Source organism: Macaca fascicularis, chromosome 7 (genome assembly GCF_037993035.2).
Source record: "Macaca fascicularis isolate 582-1 chromosome 7, T2T-MFA8v1.1".
In the NCBI taxonomy this organism is placed as follows: domain Eukaryota; kingdom Metazoa; phylum Chordata; class Mammalia; order Primates; family Cercopithecidae; genus Macaca; species Macaca fascicularis.
This window is the reverse complement of record NC_088381.1, coordinates 98,250,839-98,265,604: the sequence shown is the minus strand read 5'-3', so window position 1 is coordinate 98,265,604 and position 14,766 is coordinate 98,250,839. Positions and strand designations below refer to the sequence as shown.

The 14,766-nt window shown below is 38.7% G+C and overlaps 1 long non-coding RNA gene across 1 annotated transcript in view; it reads left to right on the top strand.

The window, feature by feature from the left end:
• The window catches only part of LOC135971951 (uncharacterized), a 127,074-nt gene extending 113,954 nt beyond the window's left edge, over nucleotides 1–13,120 (top strand). Inside the window, exon 3 of the long non-coding RNA XR_010588393.1 lies at nucleotides 12,941–13,120. This is a non-coding gene — a long non-coding RNA (uncharacterized lncRNA). The remainder of the gene's footprint in view (nucleotides 1–12,940) is intronic.
• Nucleotides 13,121–14,766: the final 1,646 nt, after the last annotated feature.

Here is a 14,766-nt window from a genome sequence, read left to right as displayed (position 1 = left end):
GGCAGTAGGCTAAAAGCAGGCTCATTTGGTAATGTTTTCTGTGTGGCTACGGTATGTACACACAGTGCAGGCCTTTATGCACTGTCTAATAGACAATATTATATACTAGGGCATTGCCGACATTCATTTTATGTGGAGATACAACTAGTATGCCCAGGACACTGGCCTCCAAGCTGTGTGTGCACTGAACTAAAGGAACAGTTTTGCTTGCTCAAGCCGGGCAAGACTATTTATACTTAAACACATTCTTCACTGCTTATAACATGCTGTACTAGGTGACAGTCCGTGAGCAGGACAGGCTGCAATCATGGGCTGTGATCTCAGGGAGTCCTGCAAGCTGTAGCTTGTGGCGAGCTTCACCAAGTTGACACATTTTCTCTTTCTCTTTACCCTAGAATCAGCTACCCTGCTGATCTGGAGGCCTTTGGGGACATGAACTCTTGTAGCAGGAATCAGAGAACTGATGTAAGAAAACAAATAGCAGAGCCATAGTGTTTTATCCCCTCTCTGCGCTCCCCAAATTAGACTGCTTGTTTATTGAAATTGGTCAAACAGTTTAATTAGCATTCCATGTTTGTTATTTCTTTAATCAAGGTTTCAAACAGAACAAGGCAACAAGCCAGGCCAGTAATGAGTCTCCTCCACCTACTCTTAAGTTAAATACTTGCTGAGATTCCCATTGGTTTCCCAGAGACATCTCATCACTGATGTACTTTCACTTATCATCAGGGTTATTGGGCACTGTTCATAAATGCATACTAATTGGCAGTAGGCGATGTATATATTTATGTAAACTTACAGTTATATATAGGTACCCGTAAAACATGCGTTTTTTTAAGTGAGAGAAGTTGAGTATTTTTCTGATGGAATTTGAGAGATTGTGAGGGCCATCTATGAGGAAAAATGATTCTTAAGATCTACTGACTCATGGTTGAAAAACCATAAACTAACCTTTGTCCTTTTATAAAGTTCACATGAGATGTAAGAAATTTTTTTAATTAATAAAAATTCTCTGAAAAAGGGCTTAAATGTTTAATTACTTGGGTTCCTATAACAAGTTGAGGTATTTTTAAAAGAAATGTCAAAGGTCAGGCAAATGGCTTTCACCATTTTGTTTCATCCAAAATACTGCCCTGCTTTTAGCTGCAAATGTAGATGACTTAGGCAGTGTTAAAGAAATTATGCAAATCTTAATTGCAAACAGTTTTTCTTTTAGCTTTTTTACATTTAGACTAACTGTAGTAATTATTTGAAAACCTTTTCAAATCTTACACTTAATAAAAGGAAATTTTATGCAAACAATGAAAGAGAATTTCAAAGCAGTAAGTGAGGGTGATGCTGGTTTGCCTTCAGGGGCTAGTTAAGCTGGAGGAGTTTATTTTTTATCTCCATACGTTCAGTATCATGATCTACCGAGGCCTTGGCAGCTCTACAGAGAATAGCAAAGGGAGCGAAGACCAGTTCCTACTAACATATTTGAGGTACAGGTGTGAAGCAGGATGGGTCACATTCCACTGAGTGGCTTATGTGGCCATTTCCCCAGCTTTGTAGGTGTACTAGGCAAAATAGAATAGTGGCTAAGAAGGATTGCAGAAACTGGAGTCAGACTTCTTGCATCCAGATCCCAGGTCTGCACTTTGCTGCTGTGTGACCTCACCTCTCTAAACCTCAGTTTCCTCATCTGTACAATGTGGATAATATTAATACCAGCCTCATATGATTAGAGGATTTAGTGTGTTAATACATATGAAGGGAAGCTCTTATAACAGTGCCTGTCATAAAGCAAGGGCTATGCACCCATTGTTATTGCAAGGGTTATTACTTTTAAAATGTGAACTAGGCCAAGTGCAGTGGCTCACACCTGTAAGCCGACGCGGGAGGCTTTGGGAAGTAGAAGCAGGAGGATTGGCTGAGGTCAGGCCAGGAGTTCAAGACCAGCATGGGCAACATAGCAAGACCCTGTCTCCACAAATACATTTTAAAATGTTAGAGGGGCAGTAATGTGTGGCTTCACAGCCAGGTTGTTCTGGGTATAGTGACAGGCTCCCTATCATGGGCTGTGTGACTTTGGTACAAGTTACTTAAACTCTGTAAGCCTCTATTGTCTTCATCTGTAAAATGAAGATAATAAGAAAATTCACTTCAAAACTTCTTGTGAGGCCTCAATCATCCTGTGAAGATTAAATGAGATTAAGCATGTGAAAAGTATTTGGCATTAGCATCTGACACACAGTACCAGGTAATGGAGAACAGGGTCTCTCAACCTCATCACTATGAACATTTTGGCTCAGATAATTCATTGTTTTGGGGCTACTGTTGTCCTGTGCACTGTAGGATGTTTAGTAACATCCCTGTCCTCAATCTACTAGATGCCAGTAGCATTCCTCCTCCTCCCCACGGCCACCCCAGCTGTCACAACCAAACATATCTCCAGGCATTGCCAAGTATCTCCTAGGAATAGGGGAAATTTGCCCTTGGTTGAGAATGAACACTATAGTAAGGGTAAGGCTGAGGGAGAGGAAGTCTATGGGGAAACAGGACCAGCCACGTGTGCTTTTCCTCTTTGATGAGGCTAGCCTGTTGTCAATGAGAAGATGCAAGGGAAGGGATAAAGTCGGAGGGAGTAACTGTTTTGTCCAGTTCCTCCTAAATCCTGGGGGTGGGGCGGGGGCTCTTTAGAGGTCTGCAGTTACAGAGTCTAGAGATTCTTAGGTGCTTCAGACTCTATGTCTTTCACTAGCTTTCCTCCCAACTGATAGGAACCTCCTGAGTCCCGCTCCCTTGGTCTCAGAGAGCATCCCTTGTTAGAGGAAGGCCTGTGAAATAAGACCTGTATCTTTTGTTTCAATTAACAAAGCACATTGCAGGAGTGAAACTGCTAGCCTCAGTCTTAACTCTTGGAAGCAGGTAAGGAAATCAGGGCTATGCCTTACATTTCAGCCTGTTTTTATTTGGTCTTGTTTCCTCTTATTAATGGGCCTTTCTGGTTATTCCAACTGAAATGAAGATAAAATGATTTAAGGATTACAATGGCAGGAAACAGAGTAAAATGGTTTTGCCATATATTCAACTAATATTAATCAGGAGTTTATCATAGGCCAGGCACTCTTCAGAAGGTTTGGGATACATTTGGGGGCAAATTAGGTAAAAATACCCCCCTTCATAAAAATTAGCTAATCAAATGTTTAGAGTAGTAATAGCCCTATTGAACAAGGATGTGCATATGGGCTAAGATTGATCTCAAGCCCTATTGACTCCAATTTCCTCTTTCACATCCATTCTGCTACCAATTTTCCTTCTCCTCCAGACTTCCTGCCCTTAATTTGCTGTACTATGGAACAGAAATGCAATAGGTGAGCTGAATATAGCTTTTTGAATGTAACTCTTAATCTTCTTTCTGTCAGTTGCAGGCTTGAAAGATGAAAAAGAGCCATCCTATCTTGATCAAAAGAGATGTTTGCTCCCAGGTTAAAAGCCTGGTCTTTATGCCATAGGCTTCAGGGTGCTTGAATCTCTACGCTTCTCACAATCACAGTTTTGGGGATGACAAATACTAGTGAACCCTCCCCCTTTCCCACCTTTGTTGCACAGCACATATAGGCGAGCCACCCCTTGGATTGTTTTCTGCCCAAACTTTCTCTGCTACAGTGTCTCTGTGGGCACATAAAGTTTTGACAGAACAAAATGCAACTCCAGTTAACAGGCCAAACTCTGAGGCTAGGATTCTAGATATATTGGCACATTAGTCTCCAGGGAATAGCACATATTGTCGTGGAGAACACTCCATTATTTTGGATCAAAAGGTTTTCTCCTTCTCTGTGGGCTAGGTATTGAATATAAGTGGGAGCTGGATTGAAAAAGAAAAAGATGATTATGAAACAGAACTTAGTGCCATCACTAGACCTCCTGTTTGTAGGAACAATTCCTGGGGATTCATCATCAGTGTGCCAAGCAGTTACGGGTTGCATTTCAAAATAAACTTAAGGCAGGAGATATACTTGGACCCCAAGTTTAGGGGTGGAGAGACTAACAGGTGTTTGATTTTGTGTTGCTTTCCAGCTTCTCGGCTTTTTACTTTGGCATTTATTTTATCACAATATTTACCTACCATAATGTGTAACCTACTATGGAGAGAAGTTTTCCTTTGTAAACTCATATAGAACACTGAATTAAAAGGTATTAATGAAATTTTTCATTCCATATTGCCCCTGGCATACAAAACACAGTTTCTCCCAACAAAAGGGTTATTAGCTGGCTTGGAAAGATTTGAAAATCATACTGAGACATAGATTTATAGTTCTGTAAGTCAGTTTAAAAATATTATGTGGTCCTTGCATGTTCTCATTCATAGGTGGGACTTGAACAATGGGAACACATGGACACAGGGAGGGGAACGTCACACACTGGGGCCTGTCCTGAGGTGGGGGGATGGGGGAGGGATAGCATTAGGAGATATACCCAATGTAAATGATGAGTTAATGGGTGCAGCAAACCAACATGGCACATGTATACATATGTAACAAACCTGCACATTGTGCACATGTACCCTAGAACTTAAAGTACTAAAAAAATTTCACCATCTAAAAAAAAATTATGTGGTCTTGCAGTCTTAGCATCTAGTAATTAACCACATATGGCCATTCAAGCAATCATTGAACTTGGTCCACAAATGTGCAATACTTGGGATTATTTCCTGCAAACTTAATTAAGGGAAAGCAAGTTTAGACAGTCTGTAGAGGAGGAAAATGTGTATCTTCTGAGCTTTTTTTTGTTCCATGACTCATCTAATATTTCTTCTCCTGAATCTTTAAGATGTCAAGCTTTACTTAGCTGTTTGCAGCAAAGCCAAGTGGTCTAGGTAAAGCTTATACAAGATGATAGGCCGTGGTGAGTAGAGAGGGTATAAAGGGTTGTGCTCCCTGTGGGGAAGGGCCAAGTCAGATTTTCAAGCGAAACAGAAATTTGCTGCAGTAATTACCCTTTATCATTAATGACAGGCAATTGCCATAGCAACTGGCTGCCACCTGTCTCTCACATACCAGCTCTGCATGCCCTGAAACAAAATAGGAGCACACACACTGCCTAGTCAGTTGTGGAGCCACAAGTCTGAAGGAAGGATGGAACTCTATGTCTCTATATCGATATTAAGATTTAGCTAGTGCCATGCATGGTTCTTTGTGCTCGTGGAATAGTAAATAACAGCACAACTTAGAAAAATGATTTTTTAAAAGAAAACAAGTGAACAGTGACCCAGCATAGTGTGACGGTTAAAAGCACAGCTCTGGAGTCAGAAGAAAGCAGAGTTTGAACCCTAGCTTCTCCGCTTACTGGCTGAGTGACCCTGGACAAATGGCTTAACCTCCCTAAGCATCATGAGGTCAAACTCATAGGCTGTTGAAAGGATTAAGCTGGATAATGGTTGTTAAGCACTTAGCCCAAAATGAGCACTCCATCAGTGGTAGCCGAAAATGTGTGCTGCCTGGCAGCACGGTGCACTGGGCACATGGCAAGGGCATGATACATAGTTCTTGTTGACTTAGTGGATTAGATCACTAGTAACCATTACTCAGGGAATTCAGGTCTCCAAGTTACATGCTGTACAAGTTCTCTCTCTACTTCACTTTTTGGGTATGTAGGTGCACAGAGGCACGTAGAGACAGCCTTTGAGTGATGTAACTTTGATTTTCTCCACATTTTAGAAATGTGTTCTCAATACCAAAGAGTTCAGCAGGTCATTTACTCTTTCTAATGACACTCTATATAGACGAATCTCAGTGACAGCTGAAATTAGTTTTTCTTTTGAATCTCCTTGATTATGTCTCCAACCTCTTTAGCACTCTTCTTACCCCCTGAGTCTTGGCACTGTGCTAAGGCCAATTAGAGATGTTAACCACTCGGTGCCTACAGTAGAGGCATTTTTTTTTTTTTTTTTTTTTTTTTGTCATTAGGGTGGTGAGAACATGCCAAATTTTCTTTTTCTTTGACCTCTATGCCAAAGAAAACATTTAGTAACTAGGACTGGTGTTATAAGTTGTTCACACCCCTTTCCCTAATACTTATCATATGGTGGTAAAATAAATTAGGATTTGTCCAATCCTAAACTGTACTGCAGCACATAATCTAAAAATCATAAACATCTAGCTAATAATTGTCTGAATGCTATTCTAGACATCAGTCCCCTACAACAGAACTAGGGTCATCTTTGATACCTCCTTCTCCATCATCTAGCATATTTGAATCGTGCGGATTATCCCCTCTTAAACAGCATCTGCTCTCTGGTCTTCTGTTTGAATTCACTGCGTTTTCTTAGTTCAGGCCTTGCTGTCTCCCCCTGAATTGCTACAACAGCCCACTAGCTGGTCTTTTCCTCTGCTGTTCATTTTCCACACTTCAGTCAGCATGATTTTATAAAATGCTAATGTAATCATGTTACTGAAAAAGAAGTTTTAGTGGGTTTTCATAACCTCCATGATAAAGATCTTCAGCCATCTGCTTCTGCTCACCTTTCTAGTCACATCTTCTGAAGTGATGACTTTTCTCCAGGGATACCAGCCTACCAAGGCCATTCCATGCTTCTTGTTTTTGTCTAGGCTTTCTTCTATGTGAAACACCCTTCATTCTTACTCACTCTTCGAAGTCCTACACAGCCATTATCTTCTGTTTGAAGATTTTCCATTTACCTATTCTCTAAATACCTCCCTCCTTTGTTATAGTCCACAGGTTGATCATAATTCCATTGTTTTAAACAATATTTCATTCTTCCCTATTAGACTACTTGTGTCTTATGGTAAGGTCTGGGTCTCACTCATTTATGATACCCTTAGTGTCTGATAACATATTAAGTCCTTAAAATTTTGTTGATGTAAAACACATTTTTAACATTTCTATAAATAACATGGTCTTTTTGTGTATTGTGCTAATAAAAGAACCTTATTGGAACCATGTTTTTCTATCATTCATGGATTGCCATATAGGATTCACAAAATTGTAGGCTGCTTGTATCCTACTTTGAAAAATAAGTGATGATATAGTTCTCTGCCTCTTATAAGTAAGATTATTTTCATTACCTGATAAATATAAAAACTGCTCACATAATGTTGAAAAAATTAGGATATAAAATTATATATTTATAATAACCAAACTTAGTAAAAACCAACACCAGCAAGAATATATCATAAAGCTTAGAAGAAAAGACATACAATATCACTGGTGTTTACTTGTGGGTGGAAGGATTATGGATAATTTTTATTTTCTTGCATGTTTTTGCATATTCCAAATTCTTTACAAAGACCATGTATTTTATAATTAGAACAAATTTGTCCACAGTAATTGAGGTGGATGTTATTTTTCTTCGGGAGGCTTAACTAAATTCACTCACTCTTGTTACTTAGCAAAGAAGGTAGGGAATTGATTATTTAGCCATCTTCTAAACACTTTCCCTTTGCTATAGGATTTAAAGTTAACTCAGGAAGGTAGGCTGAAGTCACTATTTCCACTAGATGTCACCAAACTACCGGCAATAGTAGCTCAAACGCTCTGCACATATTCAGTTTTTAGAACCATTTAAACCCCATTATTCAGGATTCCTCGTTATCACACAAAGCATTTAAAATTTGAAGAATTAGTAAGAAAATGCATATTACATAAGGTTCTGGCCCTTTATATAACAAGTGAAGGCTTGTATGGATCCTTTGACTTTATGTAATCTATATTTTATTAGCTTCTTAATATAAATGTGAGAAGAAAATTGATATAAGGGGCTCTGCTTAAAATGTTTAAAAATTATTTCCAGATGATTTTCAGCTCTCCTTTTATATGATACGTGGAGCAAAAAAGGGACAGAATCCTGCAACTCCTTTCTGAACAATATTTTTTAGCCTAATATAGCTTTCATCATTGAATGTCTTTTAGTCATGGTTAATTAGTAAAAATCTCTTATAGTATTGGGATGATTTTCAGGGTATTTTATTTTATTATAGCAAAGCTGTTTATAGTTCATTTTGTATGTCAGAAAGCAAAGCAAATAACTTTTCCTTGAGGAATGAAATAGGTTTTTTTAATCTAACAAAGGGCAGCTAAGAGAGCCATGTTTCTTTAAATGTATGAATCTGTTTACCGTGTAGATTAAAAATCGGTCTTTTTTTTTTTCTGATTGGCTCAGTTAATAACTAGAGTGAGGGGTTAGAGGAAGCTTGTTTCCAATCATTTTGGCATACGAATGAAAATGATTGGCCAGTCAAAAGACATTTAAATTAGGCAGTGGGCCCTTGGAAAGAAATCTTTGTACTATATTCTACATTATTGCTCTCTACTGTGGTGTTTGGTTTTTTAAGATGTGTGGTACTATTTTTCTTAAACTTCACACGGGACAAGCCATAACACAACAGTTTGTAAACAAAAATCTGACTACATTTTTTAGATTGTTTCTTTTTCTAAAATTTTTTTTTTCAATTGCTACCCTTTCAAAATAGCAGATGCTATTAAATAATTCCTGTTCACAGTGTTAAGGATTCCTGATTAATGCCTAATTTTAAATTTCTTCTGTCCTTTTAGATGGCTGTTATAACACATTCTCAGTGTAAAAACTCAAAAATAATAGAGAGCATTACAGATGATAACCTTGGGTTTACTTATGAGAAAATAGCCATTCCTCGTTCAGAAACAATGAAGACCAAACCAAATCAGCAAGCTCCCATCAGCATCCACATATCTGAGGTAATTTCTGCAACATTTTTAAACAGGGGAAGATAAATGACACTGATCATCACATTTCAAATGTTATCAACCCAAAACAAATCAATCTGCATTGCATCATGTATCTTAACTTCCATGAACTAGAGAATATTTAGGGTTGCCATTACAAATCTCATCTTACTTTGCTTGGTGGAAAAACCATGAATTATAAGCACTATATAGATACCATGGAAGGCAGAATAACTCCAGTGTTATGGGATTCTAGCTTCTGCAAGTATTCATCAGTTACAACCTGAAATTTCTGTGGTTTGGGTCCTAAACACTGTTTTGCTTGTACAATTCCATGATGCAAAGAAATAAGATCTGTGTTTGATCCTCTTGCAATATTGTAGTATATAATTGCAATTGAGTTCTGCTGCCCCAAGCATCTCCTTCAAATTTCTTTACCTGAACCTTTCATATGAAATATTCATCTGAGTCACTCTGATATGGTGACAAGCCTCAATTGTGAAGTGGAAAAGCCATTTTTGGATGTTCCTTTTCAGATATCTGGATTTGCTTCTCCATAGTACTTGAAAGATGAATAGCCTCCATCAGCTATATACAAGGCCTGATCAGCTCACCCCCTCGACACGTTTTAAAGTGTTATTATTCAATGCCTTCCTTTTCTGTGGCCACGAAAACTCCTCTATTTTAACTCCAAAGCATAGTGCATTTATTCCAATTATGTTATTTTTGTATTCACCATCTCTTTGCTGCAAATGATTATTGCAACTGTAGGTGGAGACAGGATTTTTACTGGTCGGCTCTCATCCATGAAATTACTTAGGCCCCTCAGAGTCTAAAACTGCAGCTTCACATCTTTTGAAATAAAAGTTCATTTTGAGGTGGGTTAATTTCTTTAAAGTTATCTGTGGTAATTTGCTGCAGTTGTTTAACTTCCTGTATTTCAATGAATGCTCCAGGGCAAACTTGATGTGAGGGGTTAGCTTTTAGAAATAAAAGGTATTATTATCCACTCAATTTGGTTAAAAAAGAAGTCCGGCACTAAATTTTATATTATTCTTTGCTTTGGGAATCAGCCATGAAAATTTGCTCAGCTCATTGCTAAAGGATATTGAAACACATTTCCCGCCGACATGGTGTCATCTGTAGTGTGGACAGAGCCTTCACACTGACAAATACTGCATGAATGGCTGTTGGAGCCAGTAGGCACTCCTGATGATTAACTATAAAAATGCTTTTGACTCTGGTTGCTGACAGGAATGACAATGCTTTGGCCAGACTGGCCTCCTTCTGGACACCAAAGGATGTTCCAGTCTTGGTTTTACCATCTGGTTTCAATACAAGCCAGGAGCAATGAATAGATGTCTTTTAAAGAGGCAGCAATATACTAATTATTCTGGCTGTATAATCTTTCTTTGATAGTGAAAAAAGTGTACTTAGGCCTGGAGAACAACACAATGGCTTCTGAAATTCTAATTTTTAGGACAGATAAAGGTATTTTGAGCATCTCATAAGGCAAGGGGATCTGATGGTATGAGTCCCAAATAAGCCTTATGCGGAAAGGACAGTTAAATGCATGAGCTTGTATTATGGTGTTGGTTTAGTGTCTGAAGGAAGACCAAGCGTGCGTTTTATAGGAAACATGTCCTTCTAAGCAAATCTAAATCTATCTAGTCAGTGGGTACAAGAATTCTTAGCCTTGTAAATCATAGCGAAAGCAGCAACAGTGATATTTATTGATGCTTCATAATTTCCAAAAGGCATTTAACTGGATTGTTTCCTTTGATCTTCACAAAAATCTTGAACAATAGGATAAATAGATATTTTTATACCTTCAATTTACATACAAGGATAAAGTCAGAGAGATGAAATGACTTATTCAAGGTCACGCAGCAAGTGTCAGGGAACAGGGATCGCGTTGGGGGAGTGAAGGAACACTAACTCTGGGGACTTGTCGCCAAAGCCAGTGTACTTTCTACTACCTCACACTGCCACATTTCCGTCCAGCAGCATTCTCATGGTACAGGAACAGTTAGAGTGATTCCATGACTACAAATTCAAGAATATAGTCTTGCCTTATTCTTCATGTTACTTGCCATCATTTTATATAGAATGGTTTTTATATCTGAGTCTCAGATACCATGGACTATTTGCTTTATCAATACAATGATGAGAACTTGAATTGTGTAGGTATATGGCATAGACTAGAATTGATTTGGGTGTGAAAGTGGGGAGAATGCCTGGTGTATTGGGGTCTTGAAAGAGGGCTTATTTGTAGAGTAGTGTTGCCTGAATAATGCTTGGGACAAATCTCAACATTTCTCTGTCCCAGAGTTGCCTCTTTTCTTATTCCTGTTGGTTATATCTTACATCTTTAATGTAAACTGAACGGTACTTTCATAAAAAGGAGAGAGTAATGATAAAGGCAAAGCTATCTGAGCAAAAATGTTTTCTTTGACGAGACATTTGGCTAATATCTGATTTCCTGATTATTACTATGAAATAAAGCAGGGACATAGTGAAAACACTGGAATCCCAGCCAACAGTGAACTGAAACTGACATATACTGCCCTAATTTGTTGAAGCATAATTAGACCTCTCTAGAATATTCTTTTAAAACTTAGCTATGGTAGGGGTTAAGAGTAATATCTTTTTCCTCACCCATCACAAGGCTTATGGATGAGAGGCCTCTATAACAAAAGATGGATTAATGAGAGAAAAGCATACACATTTATTTAATATAAGCTTCATGTGATACAAGCGCCTTCAGAAATGAAGACCCAAAGAAACAGGAAACGCTGTGTGTTTTTTTGGATAGTCATGCAAAAGTGTGATTGGAGGATGAAGGATAAGACCTAATAATAATCAACTGGGGGGAATTATCAAGGCCTGTTCAGGTTCTTTTCTGTGTCTCTGTGTCTTCAGGCGTTTATTTCCTCTCGGTATAGGGAGGACCCCTTTGGAATGGGGGTCTCATTTCCTACTTCAGGAGAAGATCAGCTAGGTTTTATGGCTTGCATTGGGGGAGAAGCGAGGAGAGGGATTCCAGTTTCTATGCCCTATTTCAGGGGAGGGCAGACAGGAGGTCAGAGAGACTGTCCTGCTTCTGCTGTTTTCCCAAACACCAAGGTGCTAGATTCTGGAGTACCCTATCCTGAACCCTGTCACTACACAGAGAATCAAAATTTCTCAAAGCCTGTTTGAATGTTGTCAAGTATAGATTTACATGTATACATCATAATATAATATACACACAGATATACATACATATTTACTTGCATTTATATGTTTTTAGATCGCAAAGCAAAGCAAATCTGGGGTAAGCATTGAAGTGTTTTTTTGAGCAAGTTGAATCAAAATACAGTTGTCTTTTAACTCAAGTCTCTGCAGTTTAAAATGGACATTTTTATTTGCCAATGTTTAAGATGTTGCATTTGAAGAAAGCCTTATTTCCTCTGGAGGTCACAGTAATAACTGGCCCCCTGTGATTTGGAGGAGTTTAGCCTCTCAGGCAACTGCCTTTATAGTCAAAAACAAGTTGAGTGTCTGAAACAAAAAGGGTCATTTTTAAGAGATTCTTCTAAACTTGTTGGGAAGTCTTGATACAGAGCAACATTTACTCCTTTCTTGGGGAGCAGAGAGGGAGGATAGGGACCTGTCTCACAGCTGAATCACCTGGACAGAGCCGGGAGACCTATCTGGTGACAGACACCAAAGCCTGGTCTCCCTTACATCTGCATTTCTCTAACCAGATCAGGGAACTCATTGAATCTCTTCTTGTGGCTGACAGTCTGTGAAATTTGATCTCTTCATCTGTGGCACTAGGTTAACAGCTGGGCTCCTTGGGCTTCCCTCTCACTATGAAATCTCACCTTTAGCCACCTTCACCATACCATGGTTTCCTGACTATGCCAGTCGTTCCTGATCTGATCACCAGTCCTGATCACTTGGTGATACTGTTCTGTTCTCTTGTAACACTCACTGCATTTTCTCTTTATGCAAATCCTTCCCATCTTTTAGAGAACAGGTTTTGCTGTTCTTAGAGAACAGACCTTGGTTGGAGTCCCACTTATTTTGCTTATCAGCTATGACCTTGGGAAAAACACCCTCTATGTCGGTAAATGAGAATAATAATACGTAACTATTGGGTTGTTTTGCAGATTGAATAAAAATAATTCTTGTAAAGTATTTTTAGTATAATTAACACATAGTAAATAATCAGTGAATGTTTTTATTTCAGAACTAAGGTTAAACCATGACCACTCCTCGAGGCCTTCCCTAGAGATTTGGGCTCATAGATTCCTTCTGTCTCTGAATTCCAAAGTACTTATGGAAGATTCAGCAGCTAATTTTTAATGAATTAAATTTTAATCCATCAAATTACTTAATAACAAAATTTAATAAAAATTTCAGTGTTCTCCAGAGTTGTTACATATATGTTAGTTTTCTTTCCCTGATTATACGTGTGTGTTAGTTTTCTTTCCCTGATTACACTATAAATTCATTGAGATTATGAATCATTATGTGTTTAGGTTTTGGAGACAGAGTTTTGCTCTATCACCCAGGCTGGAGTGCAGTGGCGTGATCATGACTCACTGCAGCCTTGACCTGCCAGGCTCAAGCCATTTTCCTGCCTCAATCTCCAGGGTATCTGGGACTACAGGTGTGTGCAATCATACCTGGCCAATTTTTTAAATTTTTGGTAGAGATGGGGTCTCCCTATGTTGCTCAGGCTGGTCTCAAACTCTCAGGATCAACGAATCCTCCCTCCTCAGCTTCCCAAAGTGCTGGGATTACAGGCGTGAGCCACCACACCCAGGTGAATCATGATTTATATTTTCAGTATACACTCCGTAATAATCATGTTTTCAAACAATTATTGTTGTTGATTTAAAAAGACATAGGAATGTGCCATAGGAATATGTCATAGGAGTATGTGAACTAGCAGGCCAATTCAGATGCACAGAGATAGAGACTGCGGGTAAAGATGCGGTGAGGGTAGAGAGGGAAAGAGAAGTAAAATGATTTACCACCTGTATTTTGTAACAGGCACTCTGCTAAGTCATCTAATATATTACTCCCAACAACTCTACCCTATTTTATATAAGACAAAAGTGATGTGATAGCATCTCTGTTTTCTCATCTGAGGCTCAGGGTAGTTGGGTACTTGGAAACCATTCTGAGAAAAGCTGGATATAGATGTACCAAGAACCATACAAGCCAAAACTACATGAACTGGCAGTCAAGCTTAAGAGCTTCTCTTTACTAGCATCATTTGTCTTTTAGCTCTGCATGCTCCTTTCTTGGGCTTGGCTTCTGGGTCTCAGTTGCAAAATGAGCGGATGGTTCTTGAATTTTCCCTGCTGACCTTGAAGAACTTTCTGAGGGCTGCCTTCTTCAAACCTTCGCCTGAGTCTTTTAGTTTTGGAATGCCCCTTAAAGGACAGCAGGTGACAGGGAAGCTGATTATTTCTGCCTTCATGGACTTTGATGCTGGTGGCCTTCATGGAGGCCACTCCCAGCCCTTGTCTTTGGAAAATCTGGATCAAACAAAATGAGACCCATGGTAGCATAGTTTCTATTTTCTGTGAAAATCAAGCAGATCAACTCAGTTCTTATCATACCATGAACAAGTACCAGGATGAAATTTGGCTGTGTGTGGACAGGTATCAGGATGAATTTTCATCCTTATTTCATCTGTTTTCCCCCCATATAAACAGAAAGCTTATCTAGTTTAGCAACAATGCACCTTCTACAAATGAGTCAATATTATGTATAAATTACAAGCATTCTGAGTTTATTCTGATTAGTCATGTTTTTAGAAAATGCGTTATAGATACACAGGGAGAATTTGAAAATAACTCAGAATTCTGGTATTTTGAGGCAAAGATTCCAGAGACAGTGCCTATAAAAATTGGATACATACACTACCTCTATCAGGAATGATGGTGGTTGGAAGTTAACAATTAAATATTCAGATGCTTGGGACCCTATTGAGACCTTCCAATCAGAATCTCTGCAAGTAGAACATGGGAATTCTCATTTTAAAATAAGCTCCTTAGGTGA